Source organism: Cibotium barometz, chromosome 61 (assembly GCF_041138505.1).
Source record: "Cibotium barometz isolate CiBa-2024 chromosome 61, ASM4113850v1, whole genome shotgun sequence".
NCBI lineage: Eukaryota > Viridiplantae > Streptophyta > Polypodiopsida > Cyatheales > Cibotiaceae > Cibotium > Cibotium barometz.
The window spans coordinates 21828428-21845084 of record NC_141106.1 but is presented as its reverse complement, the minus strand read 5'-3'; positions in this window follow the sequence as shown (position 1 = coordinate 21845084).

Below are 16657 nucleotides of genomic sequence, written 5' to 3'. Positions count from 1 at the left end.
GCATGTACTTTTGCATACAAGTTTGTTGGAATCAATGAAAGTGCAAGCTTTTCTTGACTATATGGTATCTACTTAGTGAGTAGTTTATGGAAGAGGAGAGCCATTTTCATAAAGATTGCTTGCATTTGATGGTGAAGAAGTCATTTGCATGGGACTAAAGGATTGGATTCGTAATTGGGATGCTTATTTTCATGCCTTTCCTTGACGAGCTTGCCAAAGTGAAGAAAGTGACTTCTCATTTCAAAGGAAGAGCTAAATTTTGGTGGTTGAATAGATGTGATGTAGATATGGGTAGATGATAATGGATGAGATGTAGATATAGGTAGATGAGAATGGATGTGATGTAGGTATGGGTAGATGAGAATGGATGAGATGTGATGAGGATAGATGTGATGGGATGGATGAAGGACGATGGGAATACATATGATTGGATGTGGATTAAGCAATGTGAATTGATGTAGAAGAAAGTGGAATAACGAGAAATGATGTGGAACAATGTGGAAAGATGAGAGTTCATTAGAAATTGTATTTATAACCTATTTTTAAATGACTGTTTTATGTCAAGAATGCTGGGGAAGCATTTTGACCATCTTGTGTGAATGAGGTCGTAGAGACCTAAGTGATAAAGTTACAATAGCTGACGGAGAGTCAATGGAGGACGTCTCCCATAAGTAAGGTCACCGAGGTCTTGACCAGCCTCGGTTCGATTTAAATGGTGAGCTTCCAGTACGGTGGATGAGGGACCAAGAAAGCGGCCTATGAGTGAAGCGTTAGATGACCTTGGAAGGATCCTAGAGGGTGCTGACCATACGGTGCTTGGGCTCTGGGTCGTCGAAGATATCCACCATGCGTGTGTCGAGGAAGAAAATGGAACAAGGTGTTAGAGTTGTTTTCTGAACTTGGACATGGATTTGGTTAATTTACCTTGCTGGTCCTCAACGGATGAGTCCATGGCTCTTTTATATGGATCTATTGGTCGATCTTGCTGATCTTCAATGGAGAGTCCATCTGGATTTTTATAAGTGAATATATTTCCAAATAATATGAGCTAGGAACTATTGAAAAGGCCCCTAAGTGGACAAGTGGTGAGCGTTCTGGTTGTTTGCCAATGATGCCATAGGTACACCGATGAAAGAATGATTAGAAATTAGAATTCAACCGGATATTTTAGAGGATTATGATCATTGATACGATGGTTTCATTAAAAGATTATTTTAAAGACAGCTGAATCTATGAAACAGGCAATTTCATATTGGGTGTGTAAGTGGTGTGACTATCTTGAAGTTTGCATGAAGCGCCGGCTATAGGGGGCCTTGGAACTCTTTTCCCTGGTACCCGGGACAAAACATAACCAAATTCTTAAATGGATCCTATCGTGCTACAGTGGTTGGATGGTTGGCTAACCCATGGGACTGGATGGGGTTAGGCTGGACTGATGGATCCCTAAAATGAGACTCAATTCTGTTATGTTACGATAGATGAAGTAAATCCCGGATAGTCCTTGTTCTATGGAAAAAGAATCAACGGCTGTGCCTCTTGAGACGAGGAAAAAAACGTTGGTCTCTATGATCCAAGTGCAAGTCTCTTCCTTGATCTGACCATGTGACTTACTGGTTTGGTCGGATCAGTTTGGTTAGTTAAGGCTCTTGACTACGTTAGAATAAAAATATCCTAGAGGAATCACCCGTGCTTTCTGGGCGAGGGAAGTTTTTCTGGGTTCGGTTTTGGAACAAACCGAGGGATTAGTCTCTTGTCCGGATATCCGTGGGAGTAAAAACCAATTTCTTGATTTTTCTTCAACTCTCTATGACCCAAATTCAATACTTAAATTTGCCGTGCTTGTGATACCAATGTTACAGGACCATGGTACATGGAGATTAGAATATTTCACAAATTGAATAATAGAAGAAATACACCATCATCATCATAGCATAAAACTAAAAACATAAAAATCAAAGAACACAAGATTGGGTGCAATCTCCCCACCCGCCCACGCCACTCTCACACACAATATTTAAATCATATTCATAAATTTAGCCCTTGGAGCCATAAATAGCATAGCTTTTCCAAAATTGGGCTTTTTAAAAAATTTAACCTTAGTCCAATGCTTTTAAAGCATCTTATAAAAAATAAACATTGCCCAACATATATACAATGGCCAAATCACACAAAATCAAATATTTAGTACACGTACTTGGCTAGATAATCTCGTCCAATGTCTACCTTGGTTGTCCCAAACTCATAATCTATACTCAACATAGTCCATAATGTTAGATTACAATTACTTGGAATCACTCACAAAAATAATTCTAACAAATGGAAATCATTCACTACCATGCTCAAACATGCACCATGCATCACACATAATTAGTTGGATTCAATCATCCCATGATAATTAGTTGGATTCAATCGTCCCATGATAAAATATTCTGAAAAATCTCACTCCCATGATAGTCCTCCCGTTTGAGAAGAACAACCGTCCTTGGTCGTAACTATCAACACTCACGAGTGATCAAACACATTGATCATTCCCACATTGGATTCACTCACAATGTCATTATGTATTTAAGTGGATTCACTCACACATGTCCTCATGCGCATCACATGTATCTTAAAGTTGATCGGATTCACTCATGATCAAACTCACAGAACCTTTACATGCATCACACGTATCTTAAAGTTGATCGGACTCACTCACAATCAAACTTCTACATTGGATTCACTCACAATGTTTTCATACATGTCACATGTATTCACAGAGTACACCACACGTTTCACAGCTGGTTGGATTCACTCACAACCAATTAGTTCATGTGGGCATAATCTCGAGGACAGAGATGGCAACGAACATACCAAGCATCAACACTTCTTTGCCTATTATCTTTCCTGTAGATCGAGAGGATATTCTAGTCTATCATGGTGACATTTTAGAGGATCATGTGCATTTGATTAGCGGTGCATCCATTAGTGCATTTGGGATGGGTGTATCCATTAGCACACTTGAGGAGGATAGGGATACTCCACATAGGAGTCACGAAGACACCTATGAGCATAGGCCTGGGTTACTAGTGTTAGATGCATTAGGCTTTTCTTTTAGGATTTCTGTTTGTGGAGATATCGCTAATAGGACCACTATTCCTAGTATTCACAGCATTCTTGGCACTATTCATGTGGATAGAGTTCATGTATTTGAGTAGTCAGGGATAGTGCATGAGAGTAGTGATGATTTCATTGATGTGAGACATCATAGTAGGATTATGCATATTGACCATTTTCATACTAGATCATATGGCATAGATCTTGAGAGATTTGCATTTGATTTAGACATCTCCTTAGATCCTATATTATTGAAGATAGATTTATCATGGGATTTAGGTCACATAGGGGCATCATTGATGGAGATAGACCATGTTTATGAGGATGACCTTGGAGGCCTTGGATGCCATAGATGATGACTTAGGAGACGATACCATTTATCTTTCATGTGAGGATACCTCGATGATTATGATCATGCTGATGATTATATCACATCCATCAATGAGATACATCCAATGTCCCCATGGGTCAAAAGAATAATTCACCCATGCATAGTTCCCTATGGGTACATGATAGTTCGTATAGAACCACCCACTCAGATCATATGTGAATACATCATGTCCAAAAGTGAATGCCTAATAGACTGTGTCAGTGTCAATGAATAGGCATCCATGAGCATCAAAAGAGAATGCCTCATACTCCATAGCATGCTCCATCAAATGTGAATCCAAATCCTCACTGCATCCATCACCATGCATAGGTCCATAAGCATGATCCACATCACAAGTGACTACCTGAGCATAATCCATATGTACCAAGGCATAAACCTCACCACTGTCTGCATACTCGTAGAGGTCACAATCATACTCTCCACTCATCTCTCAAGAAAGGGTCATAGACTGGGTTCCCATAGAACCTCCATGAAGTATCCAATAGCTGCTCACTGCTAGATGCATGAGTAGCCTCATCATTGATGTCATCCATATCATCAATGTCATCCACCGTCATCCACATGCTCACTGGCATCATAGGACTCATCCTCATCATACGTAGCATGTGTATGGATACTACCATCATCCACATCAACATAGATGCTCTCCTCGTTCACTAGTAATGATGGTATAGATGAGTCATCAACAATTGCATAAGCATCATCATCTCAAGATGCCTAATGTCACCACCATGACCAATAATGCACATGTCTTCACCATATGTATAATCCCCATTCTCATGTGCATGTCAAATGCATCCTCATGGGCATGTGCATCATCACATGAATCATCATCCCTTGTGTCAACCACAATTGCATGTACATCCAAAATATCCTCAATGATCACGTCTTTATGATCTCATGGCATCATATCATAAGTTGAAAATGTATCCATCAAAGAAATTATAAAAGTAATCTAAGCATTTCCATTTTCAACTTGTGTATTCCCATTGGCCACCACGAACACATCGGTGATGTCTTGTTGAGAGGGAACCAGCATCGAGCCCCATGTATTTGCTATCCAAAAATTTCAACAAGCGTCTCATCCACTTCAACACCCACAATGTGTGCATTCCCATTGGCCACCACGAACACATCGGTTATGTCTTGTTGAGAGAGAACCAGCATCGAGCCCCATGTACTTGCTATCCAAAAATTTCAACAAGCATCTCATCCACTTCAACACCCACAATGTGTGCATAAAGACCTACATAGTCATACTCTATGCAGCAATGACCAAAATATTGAGTGAGCGGGTAACCTCTTTTATCATTCTTGATATCCAAATCTTTCAGCATGAGCTAAAGCATTCCATCCCCATTCAAACATGAAGTGTAGCTAAGAATGGGTACCACCAATTCATTCATTTCTATCTTGCTTAGCTCAACAAACTTACCCTTGTGATTGGCCCTTTGGGTATGCATATGGACAAGTCCCATTCACACCATGATCTCATCTAGACCAATATCCTCATCAATTTGCAAAATACATTGAAATACTTGCATGAAATCTTTGTCTAGTCTTTGCACAAAGCCCTCTATACTTTCCTTCTCTTTGATGTTGGGAAACGAAGAAGGAAAGGTACCAATACCTCTCCATATAGCTAGATAGATAATCCTCATGTGAGAATACCATGCATCAATATCTAAAGCAATTTTTCTCTTGGGTGGTCACAAAGTATTGCACAACATCATATGCCAAATTCTACCAATCCCAATTATAGTTATGCATTTTATTCATTCACATCTATCACATTCATTGTATCCCCATCCCATCATATACATTCTATCCACATTACATGACATCCACACCCATCCATATTTCATCAATTCACAACTACCCCAATCCACATCACATCACATCCATTCACATCACATCTCATTCATTCACATTCACATCACATCCATCCATTCACATCACATCTCATTCATTCACATTCACATCACATTCATTGTATCCCCATCCTATCATATACATTCTATCCACATTACATCACATCCACATCCATCCATATCTCATCACATGTATACACAATTCATCCACATCCATCCAAACATTCACATGTACGTCTATCCACATCCATCCATTCATTCACATTCACATCCACATATATTCATGTCACATCACATTTCATCCACATCTCATCACATTCACATCCACATTCCTTTACATCACATCACATCTCATCCTCCACATCCACATCCACATCCACATCCATTTACATCACATCACATCTTATCACATCCACATTCATTTATATCACACCACATCTTATCACAAGTAATGATGCTAAGTAATTTTCATTTTTGTGAGTGATTCCAAGGGCTAAATTTATGAATATAATTTAAATACCGCATGTGGGAGTGGAGCCACACACGTCGGCAGGGGGGTAGAGATTGCACCCAATCTTGTGTTCTTTGATTTTTATGTTTTTGTTTTATGCTATGATGATGATGGTTTCTTTCTTCTATTATTCAATTTGTGAAATATTCTAATCTCAATGTACCATGGTCCTTTAAAACAGGCATTATGTGCACGCGTATCACTATCATCATGTGTATGTGTGTGTGATACATCAATATCATCATGTGTGTGTGTACAATACAATATCATGGGTATGTGGGTGTGATACATCAATGTCATCACATGTGTGTGTATGATCATCACCATGTGTACATGTGTCAACATCAATATCATCATCAACATGATGATCATCCACATCCATCCAGTCATTCATATGCACGTCTATCCACATCCATCCATTCATTCACATTCACATCCACACATATTCACATCACATCACATTTCATCCACATCTCATCACATTCACATCCACATCCCTTTACGTCACATCACATCTCATCCACATCCACATCCATTTACATCACATCACATCTTATCACATCCACATCCACATCCACATTCATTTACATCACACCATATCTTATCACAAGTAATGATGCTAAGTAATTTTCATTTTTGTGAGTGATTCCAAGGGCTAAATTTATGAATATAATTTAAATACCGCATGTGGGAGTGGAGCCACACACGTCGGGGGGGGGGGGGGGATTGCACCCAATCTTGTGTTCTTTGATTTTTATGTTTTTGTTTTATGCTATGATGATGATGGTTTCTTTCTTCTATTATTCAATTTGTGAAATTTTCTAATCTCAATATACCATGGTCCTTTAACAGGCATTATGCGCACGCGTATCACTACCATCATCATGTGTATGTGTGTGTGATACATCAATATCATTATGTGTGTGTACAATACAATATCATGGGTATGTGGGTGTGATACATCAATGTCATCACATGTGTGTGTATGATCATCACCATGTGTACATGTGTCAACATCAATATCATCATCAACATGATGATCATCATCGCCCACTACTGAATGCATGTCATTATGATACCCATCCTCAGGTATATAGTCATCTCTGCTCACAAATGTAGGGCACTCAATCAAGTCCCCATATACATCATCCCATGCAAGCAATGCCGAACCATCCATATAAAGATAATCACATAGATCCTCATTAAAATCACCATGTGTAGAACATCTAGACCATTTAACATGGACATCCTCCTCATCAAATAAGTGTCTAAACTAACTAGGCAACAACATCTGAAGCTCAAACATCCATATGTGACATGAATATGATGTGTCATCATAGCATGGTGTTAGTGAAGAAGGATCTAGAGGTCGAAGCCATGATGTGCCAAATGTATGTATGAACTCAGCAAACGATATGCATCTCCTCACTTGAAATGGTAAATCAAGATGACGGGCATGGCGCCAGAGTGATAGGATATGAGCAGATGCTACATGATCAGCATCTGGGATGGAATCGTAGTGATGTCGATGACGATGATGGTGGGTAGCACGAAGATCATAGGCAGGGTAGAGGTACTAATGGATCCCCATGTCATCCGCCAATGCTTGAGAGTTAGGAAACACTCCCCCAAATGCGCTCAATAATGCCACACTACGTGTGGGAAAAAAACACCAATATGCTCGCATGTATGCAAAAGCGAAAACAATGACCGAAATACTCAGAATGATCACCTGCACGACATGAACAAGGGACAAAATTGAATGCAAATCACCACCAAATGTCTAAAATAGTGCAAAAATCAATCCACAAGGTAGGGCTCACGAGAGTGAACGCCCTCAAATGCACCAAAGTGGCCAAAAACGCGCGTGTGAACATGCAAAATACACCAAACGGCCAAAAGTGTGCGTGTAACCGCCCAAAATGCATCAAATCGGCCATACGGCACATGAACCATCTCAACAAAGCTCAAAGCATGTGAACAAGTCTCAAATAATGTGTGAGCATGCCCAAATGGTCATGTGTGAATGTTCTCACCACATCAAACCATCAAAAACCAAAAAGGCTATGCCAACAAACACTAAAGCAATGTTCTTGCTGAACTTGTAACCAAGGGCAATGATGCTTTTGTTGAAGAAGTCTTGAATACCATTTCTATATGGGTTTACACCACCTGTTTGGCTAAGAAACTGTTCAAGTTTCTCTCCTCGCTTGTGCTTGATTGCTAGTCAGTGAATGGCAGAGCAACTATTGTTCTTCAAGACAATAAGCAAGCAAACAAGCAAGCAAAGTAAGAGCAAACCTTCCACTATTTGTTAGTTGTAAATAGGCTGAAATCCCCATGTGACCATAACACCTCAGAATTTGGATATGAAAGAAATCATCTCTTGCTTGTATTGGTTCTAGGTAATCTGTGCACTTTTGCTTGAAGATTTTCACTCAAGAAACCTTGTATGCAAGTTAGAAGAACCCTGTTGTGTATGGGGCACACTGGCTCATACCAATGGACTGGGTTCAATTCCCAGCAGGGCCATACTTTTGCAAACACAGTGCTAATCAACAAACTTTCTGAGTTTCTGCACTCAAAATTGTAAAGCTTGTACACTTTTACATCAACTAGTTATCAAAATGCTCTCTGCATAATACTGATGCTTAGATCTATAATAGAACAACATGCTATACATTTCTTGATGAAAATGTGTTTAAATGTTGTAATCCAGGATATGTGCTTACACACAGTGTCTTCTCAACACTTATCTTGCTACCTTTACATGCAATACATCAAGATTTATACTAATCTGTGTAGATTTATACTACTCTAATTGATTTTTAATCTTTGTCTAGCTTCTTTGCAAGAAAGTGACAATATTAGAAAGATTTGATAAAAAGAATCACTTTTTGTTCTGTTTCTACATTAAGATTTGATTTCTGCACACAATAAACTTTGCATAATCTATAAACTGCTCTGTTTGCACTGTAGATCTGCAACAAAATTGTGCTCTGCACTGTTCTTAAAAATCTTCACAACACTTATCTTGCTACCTTTACATGCAATACATCAAGATTTATACTAATCTGTGTAGATTTATACTACTCTAATTGATTTTTAATCTTTGTCTTGCTTCTTTGCAAGAAAGTGACAATATTAGAAAGATTTGATAAAAAGAATCACTTTTTGTTCTGTTTCTACACCAAGATTTGATTTCTGCACACAAACTTTGCATAATCTATAAACTGCTCTGTTTGCACTGTAGATCTGCAACAAAATTGTGCTCTGCACTGTTCTTAAAAATCTTCACTAATCCTTGAAAATATGCACCAAAGTTTTGCACACTTTTTTAAAATTGTTTTAAATTTTTGAACACTTTCTTAAACCTGCATCAAATTTCTGCACACTTTCTTGAAAATGCACCAAATTTTTGCACAACAATCTGAAATCTGTATAGCAATCTGAAAACTCTGCACAACAACCTTGATTTTCTGCACCACAATCTTCCTCTTGCAATCTTTCTCCACGAACTCCAAGATTTGGTAATCTAAGGTCTGGTCTTGAAGAAATAAGGGCTTAAAGGATTGATATTTGAAACTGTAGGCTCTCTTATCAAGACAATACAAGGTAATTATTCAAAATTGGTTGTTAAAATTTTTGGAAATCCTAATTTTGAAAATCAAGATAATTTTCAAGAAAATCAAGATCAAGAAGTTCAAGAAAACAAATAGTAAAGTGGATTAGGGTTTTGAAAACGGTGATTAATACAAATTTAAAAATGATTAACATAAATTTCATTGCTAATCTTATCAAACAAGAAATTAGTAAATTTGAAAACTGTGTAAAAATCAATTTCAAAAATGATTAACACTAATCATGATCAAGATCATGCATTCTAAAAAACTAGATTAATAGTAATTCAAAAATGATTATCACTAATCAATATTAAAAAAAATATTTTAAAAATTAGATTAAGTAGAATTCAAAAATGATTATCACTAATCACTCCCTAAGCAAAGATCTAAGCCAAGAGCTCTTATAACAATGATGCAATGAAGGAAACTTGAGAATTGCACTCATTAGCATAGAGTACACACATGTCCCACTCTCATCATAGGGAGTAGCACTCATAATGGAGTACACACATAGCTTCTTAAGAGGGAGAAGTTCACCATGGAAGCTTAGAGCTCTAAAGAGTAGTGTACTACATAAAGCATAAATGATTAAAAGGGTCCAATGTCCATGAGCCCTATACCTAATATAGCTCAAGGCCCCCCAAAAGTACACATGTAAATATCCCTAAGCCCAAGTGCCTGGGCCCCATTCCCCATGTACATGTGCAATGAAAACTACTTCATTATAAATCTTTTTTTTCACTAATAAAGCCATATCCAAAGTATATAATTCCAAGGTTTATGAATAGTACTCATGCAAGACATTAACCAATCAAAGGGGAAGCCAACTTTGTCATATACCATGATTAAGTCAATACCTTCCTTTCAAGTTGTTTCGTTGAAAGGATTACTATATAATGAGTCATATTGTAGCCAAGTAACAACCTAGAAGATAATATTTATTAGTTGGATTCTTGGGGTGGTGAAAACCATGAATGAGATTGTGAAATGTATTCCATAAGTGAAGTCATTGATATTACACAACTCTAATTTTTTATTCTCTATGACCTGTGAAGGATTATCTTGAAAGGGACTCTTTGGCCGCTTACACAACTCTAATTTTTTATTCTCTATGTCCTGCAAAGGATTATCTTGAAAGGGACTCTTTGGCCCCTTACTCTGTGCCACCCGGTATAGTAAAAGCTCACGATGAAATTCTGAGTGCCTATCATATATTTGCATGAGATAGAGTCAATTTTCGTGCAATACTTGAAAGATCCCTGCGCCCTCCGCGCAACGAATTCGGGGGTGCTAGTAGCGAAAGTAGCACTTCTTGCATAGGAGGGCAGAGCCTCTCAATCGGGGCCTCACCCACGGATATCCGGATAAGAGACTAATCCCTCGGTTTGTTCCAAAACCGAACCCGGAAAAACTTCCCTCGCCCAGAAAGCACGGGCAATTCCTCTAGGATATTTTTATTCTAATGTAGTCAAGAGCCTTAACTAACCAAACTGATCCGACCAAACCAGTAAGTCACATGGTCAGATCAAGGAAGAGACTTGCACTTGGATCATAGAGACCAACGCTTTTTTCCTCGTCAAGACGCACGGCTGTTGATTCTTTTTCCATAGAACAAGGACTATCCGGGATTTACTTCATCTATCGTAACATAACAGAATTGAGTCTCATTTTAGGGATCCATCAGTCCAGCCTCAGTCTCATGGGTTAGCCAACCGCCCAACCACTATAGTGATAGGATCCATTTAAGAATTTGGTTATGTTTTGTCCCGAGTACTAGGGAAAAGAGTTCCTAGGCCCCCTATAGCCGGCGCTTCATGCAAACTTCAAGATAGTCACACCACTTACACACCCAATATGAAATTGCTTGTTTCACAGATTCAGCTGCTGTGAAACAGGCAATCTTTTAATGAATCCATCGTATCACTGATCATAATCCTCCAAAATATCCGGTTGAATTCTAATTTCCAATCATTCTTTCATCGGTGTACCTATGGCATCATTGGTAACCAGAACGCTCACCACCTGTTCACTTAGGGGCCTTTTCAATAGTTCCTAGCTCGTAGTACCCGAAAATATATTCACTTATAAAAATCCAGATGGACTCTCCATTAAAGATCAGCAAGATCGACCAACAGATCCATATAAAAGAGCCATGGACTCATCCGTTGAGGACCAGCAAGGTCAATTAACCAGATCCATGCCCGAGTTCAGAAAACAACTCTAACACCTTGTTCCATTTTCTTCTTGGACGCACGCGTGGTATCTTCGACGACCCAGAGCCCGAGCACGTATGGTTCAGCACCCTCTAGGATCCTTCACAGGTCACCTAACGCTTCACTCATAGGCCGCTTCCTTGGTCCCTCATTCACCGTACCAGAAGCTCACCATTTAAATCGAACCGACGCTAGTCAAGACCTCGGCCGACCTTGCTTATGCGAGATGTCCTCCGTCAACTATTGCAACTTTATCACTTAGGTCTCTTACGACCTCATTCACTAGACGGTCAAAATGCTTCCCCAGCATTCTTGGCATAAAACAATCATCTAAAAACATGTTATAAATACAGTTTCTAATGAACTCTCATCTTTCCACATTGTTCCACGTCATTTCTTATTATTTCACTTTCTTGTACATCAATTCACATTGCTTAATCCACATCCAATCATATGTATTCCCATCGTCCATCCATTCTCATCCAATCACATTATAATGCATCCCATCACATCTATCCACATCTATCCACATCTATCCTCATCACATCTCATCCATTCTCATCTACCCATATCCACATCACATCACATCACATCTATCCCGATTCACATCACATCACATCTTATTCATTTACATCCATCACATTCATTGTATCCCCATCCCATTATATACATTCTATCCACATTACATGACATCCGCGCCCATCCATATCTCATCAATTCACAACTACCCCGATCCACATCACATCACATCCATTCACATCACATCTCATTCATTCACATCCACATCACATCACATCCATTCACATCCACATCACATTCATTGTATCCCCATCCTATCATATATATTCTATCCACATTACATCACATCCACATCCATCCATATCTCATCACATGCATACACAATTCATCCACATCCATCCAGTCATTCACATACACGTCTATCCACATCCATCCATTCATTCACATTCACATCCACATATATTCACATCACATCACATTTCATCCACATCTCATCACATTCACATCCACATATATTCACATCACATCACATTTCATCCACATCTCATCACATTCACATCCACATCCCTTTACACCACATCACATCCACATCCCTTTATATCACATCACATCTCATCCACATCCACATCCACATCCATTTACATCACATCACATCTTATCACATCCACATCCACATTCATTTGCATCACACCACATCTTATCACAAGTAATGATGCTAAGTAATTTTTATTTTTGTGAGTGATTCCAAGGGCTAAATTTATGAATATAATTTAAATACCACATGTGGGAGTGGAGCCACACACGTCGAGGGGAGATTGCACCCAATCTTGTGTTCTTTGATTTTTATGTTTTTGTTTTATGCTATGATGATGATGGTTTTTTTATTATTTGTGAAATATTCCAATCTCCATGTACCATGGTCCTTTAACAGGCATTATGTGTATGTGTATCACTATCATCATGTGTATATGTGTGTGTGATACATCAATATCATCATGTGTGTGTGTATAATACAATATCATGGGTATGTGGGTGTGATACATCAATGTCATGGGTATGTGGGTGTGATACATCAATGTCATCACATGTGTGTTTATGATCATCACCATGTGTATAATACAATATCATGTGTATATGTGGGTGTGATACATCAATGTCATCACATGTGTGTTTATGATCATCACCATGTGTACATGTGTCAACATCAATATCATCATCAACATGATGATCATCATCTCCCCACTGAATGCATGTCATTATGATACCCATCCTCAGGTAAATAGTCATCTCTGCTCACAAATGTAGGGCACTCAATCAAGTCCCCATATACATCATCCCATGCAAGTGCAATGCCGAACCATCCATGTAAAGATAACCACATAGATCCTCAACAAAATCACCATGTGTAGAACATCTAGACCATTTGGCATGGACATTCTCCTCATCAAATAAGTGTCTAAACTAACTAGGCAACATCATCTGAAGCTCAAACATCCATATGTGACATGAATATGATGTGTCATCATAGCATGGTGTCAGTGAAGAAGGATCTAGAGGTCGAAGCCATGATGTGCCAAATGTATGTATGAACTCGGCAAACGATATGCATCTCCTCACCTGAAATGGTAAATCAAGATGATGGGCATAGCGCCAGAGTGATAGGATAATGAGCAGATGCTACATGATCAACGTTCGGGATGGAATCGTAGTGATGTCGACGACGATGATGGTGGGTAGCACGATGATCGTAGGCAGGGTAGAGGTAGTAATGGATCCCCATGTCGTCCGCCAATGCTTGAGAGTTAGGAAACACTCCCCCAAATGTGCTCAATAATGCCACAAGGCGTGTGGGAAAAAAACACCAATATGCTCAAATGGCTACCCGCATGTGTGCAAAAGCCAAAACAATGACCAAAATACTCAGAATGATCACCTACATGTGAACAAGGGACAAAAGTGAATAATGCAAATCAACACCAAATGTCTAAAATAGTGCAAAAATCAATCCACAAGGTAGGGCTCATGAGTGAACGCTCTCAAATGCACCAAAGTGGCCCAAAGCGTGCGTGTGAACATGCAAAATACACCAAACAGTCAAAAGTGTGCGTGAACGCCCAAAATGCATCAAATCGGCCATACGGCACACAAACCATTTTAACAAAGCTCAAAGCATGTGAACAAGTCCCAAATAATGTGTGAACATGCCCAAATGGTCATGTGTGAATGTTCTCACCATCAAACCCAAGCATGTGAATAATCTCCAATGTAAGCTCAAAGTGTGCGAACACCTCAAAAAAAATATACTCATGTGTGAACCATACTCACAATGCATAAAAGCATGTGAAAAATGCCCAACAAACCCAAAAACATGTGAGCAAGATCCAAAACCACAAATATACTACACACCCAAGCCACCCCCTACATGTATGCGTGTATGTGTCACCCCACATCACCAAGGTGTAAAAAATGAAATGAAATTTTTGAGTAAGGCTTAAAGAAAAAAGAAAGGGTAGCCAAGGATGGGAAATGTGGCCCAAAACGTGGAAGATTACAATGAATAATATGTATGGGCAATGGGCAAAGGAGAGACTAGGAATCACCAATTAATTAATTGGATAGTGTGGAGGTCATAGTGTGAAAAGGGTTCCAAACCCTAAGCTCGTTGAGGTCTAAATGAAAGAAAAGAACAACAAAAATAAACACGTGCTAAGAACGACCCTTGTTTTTTTTTAAAAATTTTCTAACTGCTCTCGTGCTACTTGCAAAAGAACGGCTTTGACGTTGGCTATTTCTCAAAGCTGGGTGAAATCAAACACGCAATCTGTAGTGCTTTTTTTTTGCTAGACAACAGTGATCTGCTCGATCATCTGCGAGATAAAAAAATATTACATATTTTCTCACGCTACGATCTGCTCAATCAGTTGGTTTGACAAAAAAAATTGCATGTTTGCTCACGCTGCCTAATCTTAGAGCAGGCGATCTGAGTGTCTTTCTCAATTGAAAATGCTACTACTATATAAGAAGATCTGTTGTGAAATGCTGGCTGTAGGCTGATGTTATTGATATGCTACTGAGTGACAAGCTCTAGCCACAATAAATTGATGTACCAAAGGACGGCACGATTGTGTGCTTACTTAGCTGAGCCTTGTATACCAAGGCCGTGAAAGACTGTTTTCTAGCCGGCTGCTACCGGTCCTCAGAGGTAATGAAGTGTCAATGCACTGTTTGAGGCTCGTGTGCTTTTGATGCTGTTGTGGATGTTTTGCTTAATGCTCTGTTGCCGTGGATGGCTTACTTGGTGAGACAGCTCTTGATGCTTCTGGCATTTGCTTCTATTATTCAAGGGCTATGGTGTTGATTGTTTTTGCAATCTGCTTCTATTCAATTGCTGTGTTACACTTGACCACCTCCTCTGTTGTCATACTCCTTTAATAGAGCGCTAAACCTTCTACCAACACTCGGGGAAGGAAGAGCTGCTAAACTTTGTAGAGCATTGAACCTTATGTTGAGCCTTTAACGGCGATGCTGCATCTGCCAATGCTTGAGAAAGTAGAGCCACAATGATGATGCGTTGTCAATGAGTCCAAGTTTGGGAACTCCATGCAAGTTGCTAGTAGTTGCTAAGGCATCTAAACTGTGATTGTTGCTTTCAGACAGAAGGTTGAGTAGTTCTATCCAACCAAACACCTCTGGCTTACTTGCTGAGCCCCACAAGGCCATGATGTTTTTCCCTTTTGCATTCCAATGGTATTGCAACCCACTATCTAAGAGCTGTTGTAGCTTGTTGTTGTCATCAAAAGCTGCTTGGTTATTTGATAATGTTAGGCTTTGTTGATGTTGATAAGAAATTTTTACTGTCCTCTTAGATGAAGGCTATGCCAACAAACACAAAAGCAATGTTCTTGCTGAGCCTATAACCAAGGGCAATGATGCTATACCATTTCTATATGGGTTTACACCACATGTTTGTGAATTTTTAGATCTTCTTGCTTGCCTCAAGCCTTGAATGCATTAAACATCTCAATCTTGGTTGCTATTTGCTTAATTCTTGGCTGAGAAACTATTCAAGTTGCTCTCCTTGCTTGTGCTTGATTGCTAGTCAGTGAATGGCAGCAACAACTATATAACCAAATTCTTAAATGGATCCTATCACTATAGTGGTTGGGCGGTTGTCTAACCCATGGGACTAGATGGGATTAGGCTGGACTGATGTATCCCTAAAATGAGACTCAATTCTATTATGTTACGATAGATGAAGTAAATCCCGCGAATAGTCCTTGTTCTATGGAAAAAGAATCAATGGCTGTGCCTCTTGAGACGAGGAAAAAAGCGTTGGTGTCTATGATCCAAGTGCAAGTCTCTTCCTTGATCTGACCATGTGACTTACTGGTTTGGTCGGATGAGTTTGGTTAGTTAAGGCTCTTGACTACGTT